Source organism: Protomyctophum parallelum (genome assembly GCF_964188405.1).
Source record: "Protomyctophum parallelum genome assembly, chromosome: 5".
In the NCBI taxonomy this organism is placed as follows: domain Eukaryota; kingdom Metazoa; phylum Chordata; class Actinopteri; order Myctophiformes; family Myctophidae; genus Protomyctophum; species Protomyctophum parallelum.
In genome coordinates, this window is record NC_139702.1 from 1,341,689 (window position 1) to 1,354,387 (window position 12,699).

Consider the following 12,699-nt stretch of genomic DNA (forward strand, 5'->3'; position numbering starts at 1 on the left):
ATGTAGAAGACATTTTTAGAATCTGATCTCAGGTCAGAATGGGCTAGATGAGTCCCAGTCCAGAGCTACAGTACTGTATGTACTGTACATACTAGATCATCTAGTATCTCCCTCTGCATCCAATATCTTCACCGAAAATAGCCAGATAGCTGTGTGTGCTTGTAGATCGGCTGTTTGCCCCAGAATAGTCACGCTAGTGTTCACGTTGAGGACCGATCACCGTAGGAACGAATAGTGAAAATAGCAGATCTACCAAACTTAACAGTGAGCTTGTGTATCTGCTAGTTTTGGCTCTTTTTTTTGTTTTATTTGTTCACCTAGTCTCCCCTTTCCTTGTTCAGAGCGGAGTGGACACAGAACTTGAATGTGTAATTCTCCTCCTGGGGTCAGAAGAACCTTTGGGTTGTGTCCAGTCTGGGGTCAGAAGAACCTTTGGGTTGTGTCCAGTCTGGGGTCAGAAGAAGCTTTGGGTTGTGTCCAGTCCCGGCTGAATAGAGCCTATGCGTGTGACATCATCGTACCCGGAAGTTATGCAGGAGCGTCTGCTGAGGGGCCTTGACAGCACGTACTGTACATCCAAACAGAAAAGTCGTATCTGATTGTATTCATTTAAACGATGTTAAACTAAAATAGACACGTTATGAGCTACTTTCTGTCAAGGAATCATGCCGGTGATTAGTGTCGGAGTTTGGATGTGCTCGTTTGTAATATCGCAACATCCTGCTGCCTCCTGCATTATGTGCAATTTGGAAACGGGTGCTACACAGGACCGTTAAGTGATTTCCAACGAGCGCTTTCAAACTCCAATGCTCCATGTTGCTCAACGTTTTGCCACTCAGTCTAGATGAGAGGGTTGTCCCTGTCTCCTGGGGAAAAGTGATGCATGTGCATACTCTATACTTCCAGGTGTATGTTTGTTTGCTGTAAAGACAAGGTTTCTGCATCCCTCGGTGCTGTGAAGTGCGAACTTTCCCATTCCAGCTTCGTGGCTCAGGAAAAATAACTGACAACCTCCTGATCATGAGAGCGTACCCGAGTGAGGCGACTGCAGAGCGAATGCTCGCGGTCATTCCCTCGTCGTCGGCATTCGACACAAAATGCACCTGATCCAACGGTTCCGTTAATCTTTATTTTATTTCGGACGATGAAATGGGCAGCAGCCGAAACCTTTCATTCTTCTTTGGCCGTACTCTGGACCAGCACCAGGGTGGCAGAAACCTGTCAATATCATTGATTAGTTGAAATACTATCAATGCATCGATCAATGCATTAACACTGTTTGATTTCTTTTGCACATGGTATACATAAGGACGTCTTTTATTTTGTTCAGAAGGACCGGCATTGTGTAGGAATTGTATTTTGCACCCGTAATCTGTCGTCACTGTCAGGCACAAAGCTATCAATATATTTCATATTTTATTCATGCACAATGTTATACTTTTGTCATACGGCACTTGTATTAAAGGTAGGATAAGTGATCTTGATTTTGTTGAAACAAAAAAAAGTTTCTTGTTAAAAAGATAAAGCTCTGCGCATATAGTGTAATAGTAATCATTACTATGTAGTAGAGTGTTTGTTCAGTAACAGGAGTGTCCCTGTCTCCGGCTATTTAGTAAACATCACCAATTTCATCCAAAAGATTGTACATAGTCGGATAGTCCCAAAGGTGTCTGCTCATTTCTTTGTCTCATAACTTCCAATGTGTGTATGTATCTATCCCATGCATGTGGAAATGAACATCTTGTGTTTATTTAAAGAGCTGGGGAGACCCCTGTTTCTGAACAAAGACACCACTGATCCCTCCTTTTAATAAGAGTTTGTGACTAAGCAATACTGCCCACCACAGCTAAATTACAGTAATACTGCCCACCACAGCTACATTACAGTACCTATTACAATACTGCCCACCACAGCTAAATTACAGTACCTATTACAATACTGCCCACCACAGCTAAATTACAGTAATACTGCCCACCACAGCTAAATTACAGTAATACTGCCCACCACAGCTAAATTACAGTACCTATTACAATACTGCCCACCACAGCTAAATTACAGTACCTATTACAATACTGCCCACCACAGCTAAATTACAGTACCTATATTAAATATTATATTATTAAATTACAGTACCTATATTATATTATTAAATTACAGTACCTATATGTTTTTGGACAAACCAACTTAATTGTGTCCCAAAGGGACATAAACAATTACCTCAAGAACATATTTACAATTAGTGTCATATTATTTCCCCTATTTCTCATTTGACTGACACACTTGTAATCCCAATATCAGCCATTTCTTTCTCGTGGTTGCTGCACTTTGGCTTTGTATAGGGCAGAATAGGCCTGACCTCCATGTGTTGGATAGTCAACTAATCCATCGAGGGAGTCTGATTTGACTGTCGCATCTCAGTCGAATCATGGCAAAAAAACATTATTGCATGTTTCGACTGAGAGATTGGCCTAATTTGTTAAGTTAATTAACTAATAGTTTGCCTAAAAATAGGATATGCATCATGATTTATTGGGGGAAACCAATTATTAGTCGGGGGGCAGGCCTACTAAACAATAACTGCTGTACATTGGAACATGTTACGTTATTTTCCATTTCCTGAACAGTAACCGTTTTGGACATACGTACAGTACAAGGTTTCCACTGGACAGCGACGATATGCATCAAGCTAATATGAGATCATATGCATGGATTAAAGTTCTCAGTCGCCACGACTATCCACAAGCTCACAACACGTCGCAGCGCGAAGCTTTCACGCTGTTTCACAGTCAGTACAGACTTTTCAGCCGTGAGATTTTATTGTGCTTTAATCCATGCATATGACATAATGACAAACATCCCAATGTGTGGTGTTTAATACAGTTTGTGTTAGGGGTGTGAGGATTGATATTTCTTGTCGCGATAATCAAATTATGCTTAAAACCCTATCTTAAAACATTTGTTAATTACATGCACCCCAGCTTCCATATTTATTTGTGGGGGGGGGCATTAGCCAAAAAATAGCAGATCTACAAGCTCACAACACATCATGCTTTGAGCGTGAGGATCGTCAATGTTCTCGGGTGAAGAGATTTGGTACAAATACAACTCATGTCCTGTACTAACTAACTAACTGTAACTCATGTATGACGGACAACTCCTCGCTAAATTATAGATTATTGTGAGCCTTTTTATCTCGTCACATCCCTACATATAATAAGACCCTGACAGAATGTCTGTATTCATTCTCACCGGCTGAGAAATGCTGATTTAGAAGATTACTGACATGTTGTATGTTTTATGTTCCTGTCACAATAATAAGGGCACAGTCACAATTCACAAATGCACTTCATACAGTATGTGTCGGTGTTATAGAGTACCCATGTCCTGACCTCACTCTTTCATCCCCTGGGGTCGCGGAAGTCATTTCTCTAGAGAGAATAACGTAACATTGGGTCATCTTAAAATCGATTGTGGTTCAAAAAATAACAATTGAAATTGTCTCGGCGATGTTGTCGGGGAGGTGTCTCTGTATCGTTTACGATAGTTGAGGTCCCTGCACACGGCGGGGAGGTGTCTCTGTATCGTTTACGATAGTTGAGGTCCCTGCACGCGACGGGGAGGTGTCTCTGTATCGTTTACCATAGTTGAGGTCCCTGCACACGGGGAGGTGTCTCTGTATCGTTTACGATAGTTGAGGTCCCTGCACACGGGGAGGTGTCTCTGTATCGTTTACGATAGTTGAGGTCCCTGCACGCGACGGGGAGGTGTCTCTGTATCGTTTACGATAGTTGAGGTCCCTGCACGCGACGGGGAGGTGTCTCTGTATCGTTTACGATACTTGAGGTCCCTGCACACGGGGAGGTGTCTCTGTATCGTTTACCATAGTTGAGGTCCCTGCACACGGGGAGGTGTCTCTGTATCGTTTACGGTAGTTGAGGTCCCTGCACACGGCGGGGAGGTGTCTCTGTATCGTTTACCATAGTTGAGGTCCCTGCACGCGACGGGGAGGTGTCTCTGTATCGTTTACGGTAGTTGAGGTCCCTGCACACGGCGGGGAGGTGTCTCTGTATCGTTTACGATAGTTGAGGTCCCTGCACACGGCGGGGAGGTGTCTCTGTATCGTTTACCATAGTTGAGGTCCCTGCACACGACGGGGAGGTGTCTCTGTATCGTTTACGGTAGTTGAGGTCCCTGCACACGGCGGGGAGGTGTCTCTGTATCGTTTACGGTAGTTGAGGTCCCTGCACACGGCGGGGAGGTGTCTCTGTATCGTTTACCATAGTTGAGGTCCCTGCACGCGACGGGGAGGTGTCTCTGTATCGTTTACGGTAGTTGAGGTCGCTGCACACGGGGAGGTGTCTCTGTATCGTTTACCATAGTTGAGGTCCCTGCACACGGGGAGGTGTCTCTGTATCGTTTACGGTAGTTGAGGTCCCTGCACACGGGGAGGTGTCTCTGTATCGTTTACGGTAGTTGAGGTCCCTGCACACGACGGGGAGGTGTCTCTGTATCGTTTACGATAGTTGAGGTCCCTGCACACGTCGGGGAGGTGTCTCTGTATCGTTTACGATAGTTGAGGTCCCTGCACACGTCGGGGAGGTGTCTCTGTATCGTTTACGATAGTTGAGGTCCCTGCACACGGGGAGGTGTCTCTGTATCGTTTACGATAGTTGAGGTCGCTGCACACGGGGAGGTGTCTCTGTATCGTTTACCATAGTTGAGGTCCCTGCACACGGGGAGGTGTCTCTGTATCGTTTACGATAGTTGAGGTCCCTGCACACGGGGAGGTGTCTCTGTATCGTTTACGATAGTTGAGGTCCCTGCACACGGGGAGGTGTCTCTGTATCGTTTACCATAGTTGAGGTCCCTGCACACGGGGAGGTGTCTCTGTATCGTTTACGATAGTTGAGGTCCCTGCACACGGGGAGGTGTCTCTGTATCGTTTACCATAGTTGAGGTCCCTGCACACGGGGAGGTGTCTCTGTATCGTTTACGATAGTTGAGGTCCCTGCACACGGGGAGGTGTCTCTGTATAGTTTACGATAGTTGAGGTCCCTGCACACGGGGAGGTGTCTCTGTATCGTTTACCATAGTTGAGGTCCCTGCACACGGGGAGGTGTCTCTGTATCGTTTACGATAGTTGAGGTCCCTGCACACGGGGAGGTGTCTCTGTATCGTTTACCATAGTTGAGGTCCCTGCACACGGGGAGGTGTCTCTGTATCGTTTACGATAGTTGAGGTCCCTGCACACGGGGAGGTGTCTCTGTATCGTTTACGATAGTTGAGGTCCCTGCACACGGGGAGGTGTCTCTGTATCGTTTACCATAGTTGAGGTCCCTGCACACGGGGAGGTGTCTCTGTATCGTTTACCATAGTTGAGGTCCCTGCACACGGGGAGGTGTCTCTGTATCGTTTACGATAGTTGAGGTCCCTGCACACGGGGAGGTGTCTCTGTATCGTTTACGATAGTTGAGGTCCCTGCACACGGGGAGGTGTCTCTGTATCGTTTACGATAGTTGAGGTCCCTGCACACGGGGAGGTGTCTCTGTATCGTTTACCATAGTTGAGGTCCCTGCACACGGGGAGGTGTCTCTGTATCGTTTACGATAGTTGAGGTCCCTGCACACGGGGAGGTGTCTCTGTATCGTTTACCATAGTTGAGGTCCCTGCACACGGGGAGGTGTCTCTGTATCGTTTACCATAGTTGAGGTCCCTGCACACGGGGAGGTGTCTCTGTATCGTTTACGATAGTTGAGGTCCCTGCACACGACGGGGAGGTGTCTCTGTATCGTTTACCATAGTTGAGGTCCCTGCACACGACGGGGAGGTGTCTCTGTATCGTTTACCATAGTTGAGGTCCCTGCACACGGGGAGGTGTCTCTGTATCGTTTACCATAGTTGAGGTCCCTGCACACGGGGAGGTGTCTCTGTATCGTTTACCATAGTTGAGGTCCCTGCACACGGGGAGGTGTCTCTGTATCGTTTACGATAGTTGAGGTCCCTGCACACGGGGAGGTGTCTCTGTATCGTTTACCATAGTTGAGGTCCCTGCACACGGGGAGGTGTCTCTGTATCGTTTACGATAGTTGAGGTCCCTGCACACGGGGAGGTGTCTCTGTATCGTTTACCATAGTTGAGGTCCCTGCACACGGGGAGGTGTCTCTGTATCGTTTACCATAGTTGAGGTCCCTGCACACGACGGGGAGGTGTCTCTGTATCGTTTACCATAGTTGAGGTCCCTGCACACGGGGAGGTGTCTCTGTATCGTTTACCATAGTTGAGGTCCCTGCACACGGGGAGGTGTCTCTGTATCGTTTACCATAGTTGAGGTCCCTGCACGCGACGGGGAGGTGTCTCTGTATCGTTTACCATAGTTGAGGCCCCTGCACGCGACGGGGAGGTGTCTCTGTATCGTTTACCATAGTTGAGGTCCCTGCACGCGACGGGGAGGTGTCTCTGTATCGTTTACCATAGTTGAGGTCCCTGCACGCGACGGGGAGGTGTCTCTGTATCGTTTACCATAGTTGAGGTCCCTGCACGCGACGGGGAGGTGTCTCTGTATCGTTTACCATAGTTGAGGTCCCTGCACGCGACGGGGAGGTGTCTCTGTATCGTTTACCATAGTTGAGGTCCCTGCACGCGACGGGGAGGTGTCTCTGTATCGTTTACCATAGTTGAGGTCCCTGCACGCGACGGGGAGGTGTCTCTGTATCGTTTACCATAGTTGAGGTCCCTGCACACGGGGAGGTGTCTCTGTATCGTTTACCATAGTTGAGGTCCCTGCACACGGGGAGGTGTCTCTGTATCGTTTACCATAGTTGAGGTCCCTGCACACGGGGAGGTGTCTCTGTATCGTTTACCATAGTTGAGGTCCCTGCACACGGGGAGGTGTCTCTGTATCGTTTACCATAGTTGAGGTCCCTGCACACGGGGAGGTGTCTCTGTATCGTTTACGATAGTTGAGGTCCCTGCACACGGGGAGGTGTCTCTGTATCGTTTACCATAGTTGAGGTCCCTGCACACGGGGAGGTGTCTCTGTATCGTTTACCATAGTTGAGGTCCCTGCACACGGGGAGGTGTCTCTGTATCGTTTACCATAGTTGAGGTCCCTGCACACGGGGAGGTGTCTCTGTATCGTTTACCATAGTTGAGGTCCCTGATGCACACGACGCGTTTTCGGATTCTTAGCTGCAGCTGTCGGTTTTCCGAAAAAACGTGTCCAGTGTGCAACCGCCTTTACTCATATTTGATGTTTCTAGCAGAAATGGTACTGTATCGGAGGCAGTAACATTAGTTACTGTATCGGAGGCAGTAATGTTACTGTATCGGAGGCAGTAACATTAGTTACTGTATCGGAGGCAGTAATGTTACTGTATCGGAGGCAGTAACATTAGTTACTGTATCGGAGGCAGTAATGTTACTGTATCGGAGGCAGTAATGTTACTGTATCGGAGGCAGTAACATTAGTTACTGTATCGGAGGCAGTAATGTTACTGTATCGGAGGCAGTAACATTAGTTACTGTATCGGAGGCAGTAATGTTACTGTATCGGAGGCAGTAACATTAGTTACTGTATCGGAGGCAGTAATGTTACTGTATCGGAGGCAGTAATGTTACTGTATCGGAGGCAGTAACATTAGTTACTGTATCGGAGGCAGTAATGTTACTGTATCGGAGGCAGTAACATTAGCGATTTCTCGCAGTCAGTTGAATCTTCATATCCACAAGTGAAACCACTAAACAAACCAATTTTTGGAACACAGTTCTTATTTGACGCGATAAAGTCTATGGGAATCTGAATGGGGAAAGAAAATCCGCAAATCTGGTAGGATGTGAAATGACATCACATTATTACGGCACTCTATTGTCACATTGCAGCAGCTTTACACAGGTGTGAAGACCTGGGTTTAAATGCTAGTGTTTGTGCTATAGCTTAATCATTCCTAGTTTTCAGCTTGCACTGCAAATACAACACAAGGACACAATGTGAAGTGCGTTTGTGACTGACCGGGCCTTCAATCCCCTATTTTTGAATGTTAAAAAGATACAATCTATAACTTGTATATGTTCTTCAACCTGTGAGTCGAACCCGGACTTTCCACACGAGCGACTACATTCGTAGCGCTCAAGCTAGCCATGGTTCATGACTCTCGTATTCATACGAGAGTCATGAAGAAACTTCACCATGTTTTTTGCGCTCGCTGCATTTACATGATTTCCGTATATCTAAACATTCAGATTTCAAATATAAAGTACTCACAAAGTGTCCCACGGGTGTTAGTTAGTTGCAGCTCCAGCGATTAGAATTTCTGCATCCCGCGTTGTTTAATAAAAAGCATTTTTATCCGAGGTGTTATTTTGCCATTGGCTTTCAACTACGCGCCCCTATCGGTCGGGAGGAGGGTGGCACTCGGTGTGTTCGATATAGGTACGCTGACCGCCCTGCCAATACAGACTAATAGGCGAGTGCGCTCCCGGTGTGCAACTGTGGATTTCCCAAACGAACCCCGTTAAGTAGCCCGGGAGCTCGGACAAAAATGCTTTTTATTAAACAACGCGGGACGCAGCAATTCTAATCGCTGGCGCTGCTACTAACTAACACCCGTGGGACACTTTGTGAGTACTTTATATTTGAAATCTGAATGTTTATATATACGGAAATCTTGTAAATGCAGCGAGCGCAAAAAACAGGGCAAAGTTTCTGCATGACTGTCATGATAATCATCATGGCAGTCATGTTCCAGGGCTACGCTCAAGCGTGATCTATGCTCGGGCGTAGAATAGAATAGAATCACGCTCATCCCAAGAGCCACGCCCCGCTTCGCTTGTCATTCTGGGTGTGGCAGATTTAAGCTTTGGTGATTGGATGAAAACAGTATGGAATGTACGGAAGTCCAGCCTGGATGCTTTTTTAGCAGAGGTGTGATGCTTTATATCGTTGTCATGTATATATTAATTTTGTCTAATATTTATAACCCTATGAAGGCTCTCGTTCATTATAGGAAATATTTTATATTTGCTTTTTTTTCTGTTGACCTTTTTATGGAGGTCGTTGTGGGATTGTCCATCTGTCTGTCTTTGTGGCATTTAGATGAAAACGGACAGAATGTGTTGATTTGATCCTGTTTTGATCCTGTATGTGGTTTAGAACACAGAAAGAACACATCTAATACCATTATTTGATCCTGTTTTTATCCGGTTTATAACACAGAAAGAACACATCTAATACCATTATTTGCTTCTTAACCCATTCTGAACGGGCACCCATTTTGGTGTTGGCATCATGTTATGCTTTATAGCTATTTAAAAATAGCAGATCTACAAGCTCATATCGCGCCACCGAGTGGCGCTATACGAGCTTGTAGGTCTGCTATTTTTGAAAAATCGAAGAACGACTGACATTTTTTTTTAATCTGATCTCAGGTCAGAATGGGTTAATCAGACCAGTGGGTGTCCGGCGGAAACCTCGTATAGAATCTGATCTCAGGTCAGAATGGGGGATGAAACTCCAGGCTGATTTCGCAGTTTTCCAGTTCAGCAGTGATGGAGGAAATGTATCGGCCTACTCAAGTAAATATTCAAGTATTCAAAAGTACAAATTACGGGGTACATTTTCTTTTAAATATCAATGGATTTCTGTATTGAAATTTTGATAATAATTCTTCTTAATTTTTGTTCCCACATTAGATAATCCCCGTTTCAATTATCTAATGTAATCCTGTAGGGCGCTGCACTTCCTCTGCCAACCTGGGGGGGGGGGGGCAGCGGACTGACCTCATGGCATGCTTCCTTCTATGCATGAGGAGTCCAAGCTGCTTCTTTTCACCTGACGGGAGAGTTTCCCCCGGCCGGACGTAGTAGCGCGTGGAAGGAACACGTTATTTCGGCCTACTATATCAGGCCTTCTTCCTAAATTTGGAATAATTCTTAATAATAATAATTTTCAGAAATGGTGAAGTTGTTTTTACCGTTAAGTGAATCATGTACTTTTGCCAATAGACAAAGTACAATATTTGTATTTTAAATGTAGCTCAGTGAAAGGCATGTGCATGCAAAAACGCAAATATGTTGCTCCAAAACTGTAAGTACAGTACTCAAAGTGAACTACAGCATTAGCTGCAGCTGTGTTGCTTTACCTGCCATGTTTTTTAATATACTGTAGTTCTGATCTGAACCTGAACTGGACAATTATCAACCTGTGGAGTTTCACACCTCATTTAGCAAGAACATAAGCTGCTGGAACTGACACAGTAAACATTTTTATTTTATAACTTGAGGACTGGTTCCAATCTTGATTTGGTTTCTAACAGACTTATTGGATTAATAATTAAAAAAAGAACCAACTCTTTGTGCTGTGTTACGCCATCTGTCCCCAGCCCTTCTTCAATAAGGACAACAGTGACCCCTACTGGATAACTCTTTGTGCTGTGTTACGCCATCTGTCCCCAGCCCTTCTTCAATAAGGACAACAGTGACCTCTACTGGGTCCATGACACCACTACAGCTTCACACTGACCATATGGCATACATGTATTCTAGTAACCAGCTTCACACTGACCATAGGCCTACATGTATTCTAGTAACCAGCTTCACACTGAACATAGGCCTACATGTATTATAGTAACCAGCTTCACACTGAACATAGGCCTACATGTATTCTAGTAACCAGCTTCACACTGAACATAGGCCTACATGTATTCTAGTAACCAGCTTCACACTGAACATAGGCCTACATGTATTCTAGTAACCAGCTTCACACTGAACATAGGCCTACATGTATTCTAGTAACCAGCTTCACACTGACCATAGGCCTACATGTATTATAGTAACCAGCTTCACACTGAACATAGGCCTACATGTATTATAGTAACCAGCTTCACACTGAACATAGGCCTACATGTATTCTAGTAACCAGCTTCACACTGAACATAGGCCTACATGTATTCTAGTAACCAGCTTCACACTGAACATAGGCCTACATGTATTCTAGTAACCAGCTTCACACTGAACATAGGCCTACATGTATTCTAGTAACCAGCTTCACACTGACCATAGGCCTACATGTATTATAGTAACCAGCTTCACACTGACCACAGGCCTACATGTATTCTAGAAACCAGCTTCACACTGAACATAGGCCTACATGTATTCTAGTAACCAGCTTCACACTGAACATAGGCCTACATGTATTCTAGTAACCAGCTTCACACTGACCATAGGCCTACATGTATTATAGTAACCAGCTTCACACTGACCATAGGCCTACATGTATTCTAGTAACCAGCTTCACACTGAACATAGGCCTACATGTATTCTAGAAACCAGCTTCACACTGACCATAGGCATACATGTATTCTAGTAACCAGCTTCACACTGACCATAGGCCTACATGTATTCTAGTAACCAGCTTCACACTGAACATAGGCCTACATGTATTCTAGTAACCAGTGCCACCGATTCTCATAATTGGAACATTCAGGTCTAATAGTTAGTCCCCTAATAGTTGACTTTCTGTTGTAAAGCTCTCTCATTCTCCCTTTTCGCCTTATAGTCTACAGTCTAAAGTCGACCACAGATGACCAACATTTGCATTTTAAAACAAAATGTGAGATGCCAGAGGGGTTTAACCCATTCTGACCTGAGATCAGATTCATACGAGGTTTTCCACTGGACACACACTGGTCTGATTAACCCATATTCTGACCTGAGATCAGATTCTAAAAATGTCAGTCGTTCTTCGATTTTTTTCAAAAATAGCAGACCTACAAGCTCGTATCGCGCCACTCGGTGGCGCGATATGAGCTTGTAGATCTGCTATTTTTAAATAGCTAAAGCATAACATGATGCTGACACCAAAATGGGTGCCCGTTCAGAATGGGTTAAAGGAGAATTCCATACTAAAAGGCTTTCTTACCTTTCTTTGTAGTTGTTACGTCCCCACCAAAGAGGTCCAGGTGTTATTTTGTGCAAAAGCTCCTTATTGGCTATTTCCCCTACCATAAGCCCTCAATGAATTGCATTGAATTGAATGGGATGTATGGGGTGTTGTGCTAATTCACATATCTCCATCTAAATAAGTAGTAAAGTGTGCCGCTTGGGTTATTATTTACATTATGAAGAGAGGATATATACAAAACAAATATAATTTTGAGCGATGGAAATAAGCGAATTAGCACAACACCCCATACATCCCATTCAATTCAATGCAATTCATTTAGGGCTTATGGTAGGGGAAATAGCCAATAAGGAGCTTTTGCACAAAATAACACCTGGACCTCTTTGGTGGGGGCGTAACAACTACAAAGAAAGGTAAGAAAGCCTTTTAGTATGGAATTCTCCTTTAATGACACAATGATAGGCAATATTAGGCCTACATGGTCCAATATGACATCAAGGCATTTAATAGCAACTTAAGTAATAAGTTGCTTACCTCGACCGTCCCACTTGTCCCACACAAGATACTTCTGTTCAAGCACTTGTAGATCTGCTATTTTCACCAGTTTGTGTCCTGGGCAAATGTCTCATTTCTCTTTGGGGTCTTTAGCTAAAAGGTTTTGGAAGCACTTCTTTACACCCATATAGGCCTTGTATTTGGACAACAATTTAAACATATTGGACACAATCATAAATCTCATTTTGGGAGTCATTATATTGTCAAATTATATCAATTGATAGACATATTCCAGGTCACATGTGTTG